The 12,087-nt window shown below is 41.5% G+C and overlaps 1 protein-coding gene across 1 annotated transcript in view; it reads right to left on the bottom strand.

Moving 5' to 3' along the window:
* PHACTR1 (phosphatase and actin regulator 1) overlaps nucleotides 1-12,087 on the bottom strand; it is a 586,996-nt gene that overhangs the window by 561,299 nt on the left and 13,610 nt on the right. The window lies entirely within an intron of this gene.

Raw genomic sequence — 12,087 nt, 5'->3', positions numbered from 1 at the left:
CAGGCACAGGCAGGCTCACGCCCCAAGGAAGACTCCCAGGCAAAGATGCGCTGTCAGCACTGTGCGCTCTCCCGCCAAATGTACTTACTCTGCGCTTCAGGTGCGCGTCAGGGTCCCCAGAACCCACGGGCTTCCCCAGCGTGAGGACACCGGGTCAGACAGGCCAGCGTGGGCGCCGGCTCCCTTCCCTCCTGGGCTGCAAGCCCCTTGTCGTAGAGGAGGGCACTGTGTCCCGGGCAGCCCTTAGTGCTCCCCTTCTCCAAATGGGGATCCCAGGTGCAGAGAGACCCAGCGCTGAAATACTGGGAAGCTCTTTATCTGCCCCCTTACAGTGAGGGGTGGGAGTGGAGGAAAAGTCAGTCCAAGTTTGGGAGCCATGAGAAGTAGCCTGGGCATGTTCACCTTGAACTGAGCATCCCTAACTTGGGGCACGCATTTATTTCTGCATAAACCCCCATCCAGTTTAACCCCCAACTTCCCCTTTATCTGGTCACTTATAGCACAGGTGATAGTCTTCAGAAGGGGTTGTGTGGTCTCTGCAGCCCTGAGCCATTGTTTTGAAGAAGTGGGGATCAAGGGCACCTGGGGCTCTTTTGAACGTTTGCACTGCAGCCTGCAGTCTTCCCTGGGCCACTGCAGAAGAACCCAGGTGTGGAGCAGACTGGTTTGATGTTCCCATGGAACCTATTGATGGGCTGACCCCTTTTAGGCATGTCTTTCTGCAACTGTGGTCATTGGGTCTTTGTGTGGCCTGATGTGCCACTCTGGGATCTAGTGTGCGCCCAGCTGCCGTCTCCCTGCTACAAAGGGAATCTCGGTGTGGCGCTCTGCGCTTGGGTCTCAGAGGAGGAGGCGCTGCCCTGGCTCTGCACGGCTTCCTGCTCCACTTCAGTTGCCAGCTCTACCTCTCATCCTGTGACCTCTCACGCTCAAATCTTCCTCTCTCCGCACTGGCCTCCTCTCTTCGTACGTGCAGAGTGGCTCTGCAGTTTCTGTGACATCTGCCTCATCATTATGTCCTATTTATCTCTGTGTAGCATAGATTAAAAATGGAGGTCTCCTGTTGCAAGAGGCACAACAGGGATCTTGGGCTTATGAGATGAACTGTGAAAGTTAATACTTTTAGATGAATAATCAGGCTGTAAAGCAATATTATGATGATCATATTTAAGTTCAGGTTTTTAGGGAAGCACAAAATGTGAGAAAACACAAATAATTCTGAATATTTGCATAATCTATACCTTCTTTACACCATACAGTGCTACTGGATTGTTGAAAGTCTTTGGGCTTCCCCGCCCCCTTGTATTTTCACTCATCAGTCACATTCCTAGGGAAATGATAGAATCATTTGAAGAAGTACCTACTCTTAGTTTCCCCAATGTTTCTTTGAGTTGGGGTATTAATGATTTTTTTTTAATTTTTTTTTAATTTTTAAATTGTTTTATTTTTTTTGACAGGCAGAGTGGACAGTGAGAGAGAGACAGAGAGAAAGGTCTTCCTTTTGCCGTTGGTTCACCCTCCAATGGCCGCCGCGGTAGCGCGCTGCAGCCGGCGCACCGTGCTGATCCGATGGCAGGAGCCAGGTGCTTCTCCTGGTCTCCCATGGGGTGCAGGGCCCAAGGACTTGGGCCATCCTCCACTGCACTCCCTGGCCACAGCAGAGAGCTGGCCTGGAAGAGGGGCAACCGGGACAGGATCAGTGCCCCGACCGGGACTAGAACCCGGTGTGCCGGCGCCGCAAGGCGGAGGATTAGCCTAGTGAGCCACGGCGCCGGCCTTAATGATTATTGATACAGAAAAATACATCACTGGGTTTGATTCCTATTCCTTTAATATTTAAGAAGATTATGAATTAAATATTGTTAACACTTTGTTTATCCCTCTTCAAAGGGGTTTAAATACACCTTTACATTATGTCATTGTAAACTATCTAATCATTTAATTCTAGATAGATATGCTTTTAACAAAAATGGCCATAAAATGTTACATCTATGCTCATGTTCTCATATTCTTTTTTTTTTTTTTTTTTTTGGACAGGCAGAGTGGACAATGAGAGAGAGAGAAACAGAGAGAAAGGTCTCCCTTTACCGTTGGTTCACCTTCCAATGGCCGCTGCGGCCGGCGCACCACGCTAATATGAAGCCAGGAGCCAGGTGCTTCTCCTGGTCTCCCATGCGGGTGCAGGGCCCAAGCACTTGGGCCATCCTCCACTGTACTCCTGGGCCATAGCAGAGAGCTGGCCTGGAAGAGGGGCAACAGGAACAGAATCTGGCACCCCGACTGGGACTAGAACCCGGTGTGCTGGCGCCGCAGGTGGAGGATTAGCCTAGTGAGCCGCGGCGCTGGCCCCTCATATTCTTTTATCACTTTTATTTTCTGATTATTATCTTCCATTTCTTGGCTTCCCGAATTTACTTTCTCATTTTTCAACTAATCTTTCCAATATTCTTTCTTTGCACTTTGCCTTTCTTTTCTCCTGTCTGTCTTTAGTTCTAGCAACTCCTTTACATATTCCAAACATTTTCTATGTCCTTCTTCACATCCATGACCTCTTGTGATGAACTATCTGGTAGAGAGACATCAGAGGAAGAGTCCTTGGGTGGGACTCAGGAATGGTGGGCTCTGCACCCAATGCTGTTACTGTGTCACCAAGTGACAGGAGACGAGTCACACAGTCAGTGTGGACAGTGAGAGAGAGAGACAGAGAGAAAGGTCTTCCTTTGCCGTTGGTTCACCCTCCAATGGCTGGCGCACCATGCTGATCCAAAGCCAGGAGCCAGGTGCTTCCTCCTGGTCTCCCATGCGGGTGCAGGGGCCCAAGCACCTGGGCCATCCTCCACTGCCTTCCAGGGCCACAGCAGAGAGCTGGACTGGAAGAGGAGCAACCAGGACTAGAACCCGGCTCCAACATGGGATGCCGGTGCCACAGGCAGAGGATTAACCAAGTGAGCCATGGTGCCAGCCCCAAGATTATGTATTTCTAAATATGACTGCTGATGTGGGAGGAAGATACTCCTTAAATCTTTGTTTATTTTTTTTTGAGAGACTGACAAGCATATTGAGCTTGCATTTACTAATCCATTCCTCAGATTCTTGTGATGGCCAGGGCTGGGCTGAGGCTGAACCTGGGAGCCAGGATGCAAAGCAGGCCTCCCATGTGGGTGACTGGGAACCAACCACTTGAGCCATCACCTGTCTGCCAGGATACACATTAACGGGAAGTTGGATTTGGAAGCAGATGTAGGACTCAAACCTAGGCATTCTGATGAGGGATACAGTTGTCTTACTTGGTAACCTAAGTGCTAAGCCAAATGTGTGCCCTGCCAGTCAATATGCTAACATGGTACATATTATAGCCAGATAAAGAAGAAGTGGCCCCAATATAGGGTGCTTGAAAATATCATTTTATGCATCGATCACTACAATGGAGGAGGAGGAGGTAGGAATGGGAGGAATAAAGAAGGATGCAATATTATATCCAAGTTAAGAAAATTCTTCTGGGGGCAGCATTGTTGGACAGCATGTTAAGTTGCCTCCTGTGGTACTGATGTTACATATGAGTGCCTTCAAATCCTGGCTGCTCTACTTTCAATCCAGCTCCTTGCTAATGCACTTGGGAAAGCAGTAGAAGATGGTTCAAGTACTTGGACTCCTGCCATTCATGTCTGAGACCCAGATGGAGTTCTAAGGTCCTGGCTTCAGTCTGGCCCAGCCCAGGCTGTTGCAGTAATTTGGGGAATGAAACAGCAGGAAAATTTCTGTCTGTGCCTCTCTCTCTTGCTCTGTAACTCTGCCTTTCAAATAATTAAATAAATTTTGAAAAAAAGAAAAAAAAATATCTGGTAAGTAAACATCCATTAAAAATATAATTGAAAGTGTTTCCTTTTTTATTTTCTTTTTTAAAAAATTTATTTATTTATTTGAAAGGCAGAATCACAGAGAGGCAGAGGCAATGAGAGAGAGAGAGAGTGAGGTCTTCCATCTGCTGGTTCACTCCCCAAATGGCTGGAACAGCCGGAAATGTCCTGATCTGAAGCCAGGAGCCTCTTCTTGGTCTCCAATGTGAGTTCAGGGGCCCAAGGACTTGGGCCATCTTCCACTGCTTTCACAGGCCACAGCAGAGAGCTGGATCAGAAGTGGAGCACCCAGACTCAAACTGGCGTCCATGTGGAATGCCAGCACTACAGGCAGTGGATTTACCTGCTATGCCACAGCACCAGCCCCCAAAGTGTGTTTCTAAGATACCTATACATCATAACCACCCCAAACCTCAACCTAATGAATCAGAATGTAAGGAATTGAGACCTGTGTACCAAAAGGTTTATAACTATGTCAATTTTCACTACTTCTACTCAAAATAGTACTGCAGGTCTTGGCAGGTAATATTGTAAGTAAAAGAAATTAAAACAGTGATATGGTTTGAAAGCAAGAACAAAATTATCAGTCATGTTATGAGAGCATACAGAGACTACTATAAATAAAAGTGAGTCTCACAATGGCACTGGACATAAATCAGTATAAAACATCAATTTTGTTTCTTTATGCCAGCTAACTTTGAATTTTAAATTTAAAAATAACATTTATAAATACATCAAAACTATCAAATACAAAGGGCTGGCACTGTGGTGCAATGGGTTAAGCCACCACTTGTGAGACCAACATCCCGTATCAGGGCACAGGCTCCAGTTCTGACTGCTCCATTTCCTATCCAGCTCTCTGCTATTGTGACTTGGAGGTCAACAGTAGTTGACCCACATATTTGGGCCCCTGCCACCCACAGGGGAGACCTGTATGGAATTCTGGCTTTCTAGCTTTGGCCTTGCCCAGCCCAGGACAGGCCATTGTGGCCATCTGGGGACTGAACCAGTGAATGGAAGATCTCTCTCTCTCTGCCTCTCTCTCTGTCACTCTGCCTTTCAAATAATAAAACTTTTTTTAAAAAAAACTATCAAATACCTGTGAATAAATTGAAGAAAAGATGAGCAAGACTTCTATGTGAAAAACCATAACACTGCTGAAAGAAATTAAGAATACCTAAATAATTAGGAAGTGAGACAATACACAATGATCTTGTTCATGGATTCAAAGACATAATATTGTTAAGCCACTAGCCTCTTCAAGTTGACCTATAGATTCAATGCAACTGAAATAAAAAACTCAGCTTACTATTTATTTTAATGTGACAAGGTGTTTATAGGATGTATATGAAGATTTATAGAAGTTATCAAAACTTATTTCAAGGATTTAGAATACAAAGACAGGGCTGGCACAGTGGTGTAGTGGGTAAAGCTACTGCCTGCAGTGCTAGCATCCCATGTGGGTGCTGGTTTGAGTTCTGGCTGCTCCACTTCCAACCCAGCTCTCTACTATGGCCTGGGAAAGCAGTGGGAGATGGCCCAAGTGCTTGAGCCCTTGTGCCCACGTGGGAGACCTGGAAGAAGCTCCTGGCTCCTGGCTTCAGATTGGCGCAGCTCCAGGCATTGTGGCCAATTGGGGAGTGGACCAGCAATGGAAGACCACTCTTTGTGCCTCTCCTTCTCTCTCTTTGTAACTCTTTCAAATAAATAAATAAATACATCTTTTAAAAAAAGAATACAAAGACAATATGAGATTCATAGACAAATGGATAGGAATGAAGAATCTAAAAATACTCTCATACATGAAGACACTTGACTACTACGAGAGTCCCACTGCAGAATAGTGGAGCAAGGATGGCCTTTGCAGTAACAGTGCTTGTCACGTGGGTGTCCTTATAGTGGGAGAGAATAAACCTTGCTCACTGCCTCAGACCATACACAGAATTCAGTTACAAATGGATCATGGACTTCAACGTGAAATGGAAATAAGAAAGTTTCTATATGAAACTTCATTCCCTTCCATTGGTCTATTTTTCTTACCTTATTCTGGTGTTCTACCCATTTGTCATAAGTCTTGATGTCTTATAACCTCAAACTTTATTCTAATATGTCAAGGTTCTGCTGGCTACTCCTCTTTCTTTGAATTTTCATTTACATTTTAGAATCAGTTGATAGATGTGCTGTGGTTGGAGAAGGGAGCATCCCTACGCTTAGGAAATCTGCACTAACTGGTTAGAAATAAAGGACCACAGTGGTTCAGGAAAAAATTACATATATATAATATTACATTATATATATTAGATATAAATATATAAACTTTTGTATACTTGCTTTTAAACTCATAGATAGATAGGTACATAGATGAGAGAGAACAAGTGGGGTAAAATGTCATTAAAATAGGTGAATCTGAGTAGTATGTAAGTTTTCTTTCTAATTTTTATTTTTTACAACTTTTCTATAAATTTTAAATTATCAATCAAATTTGAAAGAACTAGTGAAAATAATTTGTTCCTATTTATGAGAGTTTCCAAAGATTAGAGATGGTACCCTACTTTTTAAATTTTTCTGAAAAAATTATTATTGTCAAGCATTTGCATGGGTTATAGAGAAATACAAGATTCACATTAAGGGTTGTTTGTGCCAGATATACTGTGAGCTCTTAAAGTTTTGTTAAAAATTTGGTTTTGATGTATTATAACCAGGCAGGATAAGAACCTGGGTTATATAAATGAAATACATTTTACCATTTGCATATCTAACATGAATTAGAAACATAGGAACCTTTCTACTTCACAACTAAATCCCATATAATGTCAGTAGTTACAAAGACAATATTGAATGCTGTCTGTGAAGAAATACAAATGTAAATCAGGATGAATATCATTAACCATAATATCAAGCCAACTTACAATGATAACTTGCATATCCTAAACAGATTTAGCAAAAACATACCCCAAAATGTTTTTGGATTTTTAATTACAGCTAAATTTATTATATAGATCCTGGAACATTTTTTTCTGAATTATGCATATGCATATATTGCTAGAAAATAAAAATCTGAGGAATTGTTATTGGTGTGTCTCGGCTGTCTCTGCTTAGACTTGCCTTTAAAGAAGATGTCTACTACATGATGTTCTCACATTAGCTCTCTCTCATATCTGGCTAATTTTGTAAGGATCCATAAGGGAGAGGGGGTGGCTGCCTTCTTTTTACCATTGCTGCCCAGGATTCCAGATGCACAGCGCTTCTACTGGCCCCAATTCAGGTCTTTCATGCTGCACAACTTTAGGGGGTACACCATTCATATCATGACCTATGTGGGGTTGTGAGGTCTACAACTTGTGCAGCCATAACTCCAGAGAGGTTGCCTCCCAAAGAGATTGTTTCATTCCTGGGTATTCCAACTAGCCCTGTTTCTTATAAAACTGCAAGTCTAATAATGACTTTTCTCTGACTATTCTTTAAAGCTTCAGTTCCTAGCAGTTCCTGAATTGATGCTGGATATAGATGGATGCAAGTCTAGTCAATACCAATTCTAATACTGGCATAGTGATTCCTTTTCCAGAGGGCCTACCTTTTGGTCTGTGCCAAATTGTACCTGATTTAAAATACCATTTGATGGTGTCAGACATGTTAACAAAATCTGTTTAAATGTATGAACTGTGTTCTCTGTGTCTTTTGAAAATTTTCTGCTCCCGTAAAGATGTGTATGGTGGTATCCAGCCTCCAAAATGATCCCCAATCATCCCCCAATCTTGGTATCCACGCCTTGTGCCGTCTTCTCCCACACTGAATCAGGGGTGGCCTCTGCGACCACTGGTATACGGTAGAAGTGATGGCATTTCACTTGTGAAGTCTCATAAAACACAGCTTCCGCATTGCTTTCTCGTTCAGTCATTTGCTTTGGCAAAGCTAGCTGCAGGTCTGTGAGGACACACAAGCAGCCTACGGAGAGGCTCATGTGGCAAGGAATAAAGGCCTCCTGCTAAGTGCCATGTGCCTGAGCCACTGTGGAATTCCCAGTCAAGCTTTCAGATAATCCCCATCCCATTTCTGACTGACACCTCACATCCTGAACCAGAACCACACGGTGAAGACACTCCCTAATAAGCACTAGATATGGGCGTAATTTGCTATGCACAATAGATATGTAATACCCATGGGCTCTCAAGGGACTCAGCAAAGGCTTGGATGTTTGCTGCTAATATCTATCAGAAAACTCAAATCTTAACCACTTTAATGGAACAACTGGAAAATTTTAAGGCAAAGAACATGCAAACAAGAACCAAGTGGCAGCACAAATATTTCCAGGGGAAGAGTTTCCTTTCCCTCTGTTCCCCATCTCTGCATGATGAACCCTGCAACATCTTTTATGGATGGAGTACTTTTATTACCACTCTCACACCACTACACGAATGCCATATCTTCTTTTTTTATCTCTGTACACCTTGTCAAGCGTTGTGATTTCCACTTTGTATTAATACATAAGCAAAATAATATGGGTAATGGTTTCTTTCTAAGCATTAGGAAGCCATGGTGAGCAGCATGGGTGTTCAGGTTAACCATCCTGAGTTTGTATCCCAATTCTATACTTCATTGTTGTATGATTCAGCTGAGTCACTTCCCTTTGTGCATGGATCTATATGTCGGGAGTAACATAGTATCTACATGTTAGGGCCACCATGAGGGTTCCAACACACAATCTGTGCAAAGTCTCTGGCACAGGAAATTCTCAAGAAGCATTTATTATATTAAAACTATTATTACTTGCCAGCTCCAAGTAAGACTGTGAAATTTAATCTTGGCATCATTCCCAAACTCAATAATTCTTGGGCCTTAATAAAAAAAAAAGTCAGTGAGCTCTCTAAGCTTCAGTTTCCCTATATGCAAACTAGAAATAAAGTGAATGCTCTCACGGGGCCTTGGGAGGATAAAACATTATATAAGAAATGTAAAACACCTAACGCAGAGCCTGACAAATGGTAGGCGGGCAACAAATGTTCATTGCTTCCTTTCCTCTCAGTTTCTTAAAGTAGACACTGAGCAGGGTGGCTGGGGGCTGGCTGCTAAAACACGCTAGATGCCGAAAAGGGAAATGTGTCTCAAGCTTTGTATGTTGACTTGAGTTGGACATAAACCCAAAAAGCTTTCTATTAATTGAATATTGAACATGCCTGGTTAAGTTATACTAGTCACTTTTCCAATCCTGTTTAATAGTCAGGTAATATTAAACCTTATTTATTTTAATTTTGCATTTTGCACATGGTTGAAAGTCAAGATAGATGCTGAAGTTAATGATGCGATTTAAAACTTAAAGGTTGCAATACTCCTAATTCATGTTCAATGTACAGAAGGTGACAAATACTGAGACATAGCTTTGTGTAGCAAATTGCTGGGCTTGTTCTCTTGCAAGGCAATCTCAGAAGACAAGGGGCATGGGCTTGAATCTCAGCTGAGCCCCAAGTACAACAAACGGCAGGGATAGATACACAGGCATCAGGACATACATCCAAACACTGGCTTTTGGCACCTGCTCTGCTAGCTGTCAGGTTCAGGTAAGTCACCTCCTTCCAGAAAGGCAAGATGTTATAGGGACAGGTTGTAAAGAAGACAGAAAAACTCGTGTTTGAATCCTGAGCCTACTTCTCTGTAGTCGTATGATATGAGGTCACTTTTTCATCCTCTGAGCCTTTATTTCCTGCACATCACTGAGTATTTAATTCACATGCTTGCAGTTTTGAGAGAAATAATTAGATATAACTTCTGGTCTATATTAGGTATTTAAGGAACAATGTTTGCTTTTCCTTTCTTCCTTAAACCTCAGTTGCATCATTTGTAAAATGAGTCCATGGCAGTCAGTCCCTTCCAGCTCTAATGCTTTGTTGTGATTATACAATAAGTGAATCATAGAAAAACACTGGTACCTGCTCATGGTATAATAAAGTGCTGCATCTTCCTAGTGTAAGTATTAAAGTGTATTGTGTCTGCGGGGGTGGGGGACCACCAACATTTCTACATGTGTGAGTCTAGATGGGAAGCCCCACCTCCTATAGATTAGCAGATATTTTGTTTGCACTCTGTTGTGTCTACAGATGGACCCAAGACCACGATCAGATAACAGGGAATTAGGCAGAGACTCTGTCTAGCAAATAATGGCAGAACTGAATCTGGGACATCAACCCAACTGGCAAAGTCACCTCTTAGGCTAAAACAAAGCATTATTGAATTTTCTCTTTGCCCAAAACAAGCCTGGTTATTTCATACATTGGTTAGAACCAGCTATCCCAAGGAAAGGATTTTTAAAAATTTCTTAATACAAAAAAGTTAAAGAGAATAAATCTGAGAAATTCAGTTTAGATTTTAAAAATGGCTATGTCTGCTCATGTGTATAAAAAGAATGCAAGAATATTCACCAGATTGTAAAGAGTACCTACTTTATAAGATTTGTTTTGCTTTGTTGGTTATATTTTCTAAATATTCTGTAGTTAGCATGTGCTACATTGGTAGTAAGAGGGAAAAACAAGGTATGAATATGGCAAGAAATCCCATGAGGACTTAATAGACTGTCCTCTTGCCTTACCCCCAGACATTGTAAACACATCACATATCCTACAATTCAGTCTAAGGGAAAGAGGTCCCACATTCCCACTGTAATAGTTTCCTAAGGGTGACAAAGGCAAACTATTCTTTAATAGAAGCTGAACTAAGAGTATAATTACATAAAATGACTCTTGCCATAATTATATCTCACACCATTCAGACATCTGTTTCTGAATGGATAGAGATGGATTCACTTGTCTGTTCATAGATGTATTTGCTACTGTTGCATGTTCACCTATATAATATAGGAATATTTTAATACTATGGGAAAAGTCAAAAGGTATAACAAACTCTGGCTCAATTACCAATACTTTTGTGACATTGAAAAGTGATTGGATTGTTAGGACATGGGTTACTTCATCTGTAGAATGAACATACTATTTGTTTAATTAATCTCCCATTTTTAGCTCAGATGAGATTGTCAGTATAAAGCTTTATGTACATAGTGTGAATTCTCCTTTTGCTCTCACTCCTTTTTCAAGTTTGGTAACCAGATTTCTGAGCTAGCATTAGATATGGGGCTAATATACACATCAGCCTTGCAGTGTGATATTTGGAGTATGGCCTGCATTTCCAAAAATAAGGATTAAATTGGGCTAAGTCAAGTAGTTTCTCCTCTGCTTGTCGCCTATCAAATTTAATCACCAAATAGCACATAATCAACTAAAGGGAACAGAAGATCTCACAGCATAGCTCAAAAGAAAAGATCTATTTTTAACCTGCTAGAGCTGAATTCCTTCCATCCCCTTTCTTCATAGCATTCTGTGACAAGCTCCATGATTCTGTTAAGAGACTGAGCTCCACTGAGATTATTTTAAAAATTTGTTTTCTTTATATGACCTCAGTAAGTGATAACTCAGATGGCTGCTTCTTATGAAAACATAAATTGGAATTTGAAATAATCTCAGCAACTGCAAACAGTGGGTTCATGTAAATATTTCAAATGGACTATTAATTTTAAGTTCTGCTACTAGGGAGAAAATACTGTATTTATAGAAAAAACTTTTAATTTAGCAAATGTTTCCTTTAAAAAAAAACTCCTAATCCTCTAAAAACTGTAAAAGGAAAATTAGAGGCCCAGTGGGACCACATATTCAGAGACAGATGTAAAATGCCCAAGTAGAAATGATTTTAGGAATTAGCTAAATGCATGGAGTATTTTGGATGGCTTTCCAAGATCTCTATTACCAAGCTTTAAGCCCACAAACTTGTTTCATACCAGCAGTCCAAGTTCTGATGTTCGCTAGGTTATCCAAATTCAAGATGTTCTAAACGGGATGCTTCCTTAATCTTGATTCTCTGTATTCCTTGTCTCTGAGGATGGCTTCATCATCCATCCAGCAGTGCCAGTCTAACTTCTGGTGAGCATTGGAAGCACCCCTCTCTCACTTTGTGTCTGCCCACCCTGTCCCCACAAAAGCAGGAAGCAATCTCCGTACTATACCATGGTCCTGCCAGGAGTTCATGGAAAGGAGAATTCAAAGATACTTATATGTTATTGCAAAATAATTTTAAATTAATGCATAGTTTCTGCATAATACTTGTTTTTCATGAGTTTTTAATTCTTTTTTAAAAAAAGATTTGTTTGTTTATTTGAAAGTCAGAGTCACAATGAGAGAGGGAGATCTTC

Source organism: Lepus europaeus, chromosome 3 (genome assembly GCF_033115175.1).
Source record: "Lepus europaeus isolate LE1 chromosome 3, mLepTim1.pri, whole genome shotgun sequence".
Classification (NCBI taxonomy): domain Eukaryota; kingdom Metazoa; phylum Chordata; class Mammalia; order Lagomorpha; family Leporidae; genus Lepus; species Lepus europaeus.
This window is presented reverse-complemented; position numbering and strand designations above follow the sequence as displayed.